The sequence below is a fragment of the Alosa sapidissima genome, chromosome 16, assembly GCF_018492685.1.
Source record: "Alosa sapidissima isolate fAloSap1 chromosome 16, fAloSap1.pri, whole genome shotgun sequence".
NCBI classification, from domain to species: Eukaryota; Metazoa; Chordata; class Actinopteri; order Clupeiformes; family Clupeidae; genus Alosa; species Alosa sapidissima.
This window is the reverse complement of record NC_055972.1, coordinates 11,920,419-11,920,754: the sequence shown is the minus strand read 5'-3', so window position 1 is coordinate 11,920,754 and position 336 is coordinate 11,920,419. Positions and strand designations below refer to the sequence as shown.

The 336-nt window shown below is 28.3% G+C and overlaps 1 protein-coding gene across 1 annotated transcript in view; it reads left to right on the top strand.

The window, feature by feature from the left end:
- LOC121685281 (transmembrane protein 121) overlaps positions 1 to 44 on the top strand; it is a 1,561-nt gene extending 1,517 nt beyond the window's left edge. Inside the window, exon 1 of the mRNA XM_042065721.1 lies at positions 1 to 44. This exon is cut by the window's left edge and continues 1,517 nt beyond it. The gene's annotated coding sequence lies outside the window, so the exon portion shown is untranslated.
- The last annotated feature ends 292 nt before the right edge of the window (positions 45 to 336 follow it).

Sequence of the window (336 nt, the reverse complement as noted above, 5' to 3'; positions counted from 1 at the left end):
CAAATGCAGATTTATACTTATATTTTTAAACAGTGTGTGGTAAGTAATGGAATTTAAAATAAATAAAAAAATGTTGTGATGTTTTATTTTATTTTTTAAAACACAAACCTCTTCTATGCTAAAGAAGAGACTGTTTTATTGTGATTAAATAAAAAAAAACATATTTAATAACACAATTAAAAAAGCAAGCTCTATACAAAAGATTTTTAGCAAGAGGAAATTGTGTTTTCTATGTGACCTTTGATAAAGTCTTGTGTTTATATGCCACCCTTGGATTCCTTGTTTGTTTGTCTTTCACTGTTGGTTGCATGTCGTGAGGGGGGTATCATATTCGCT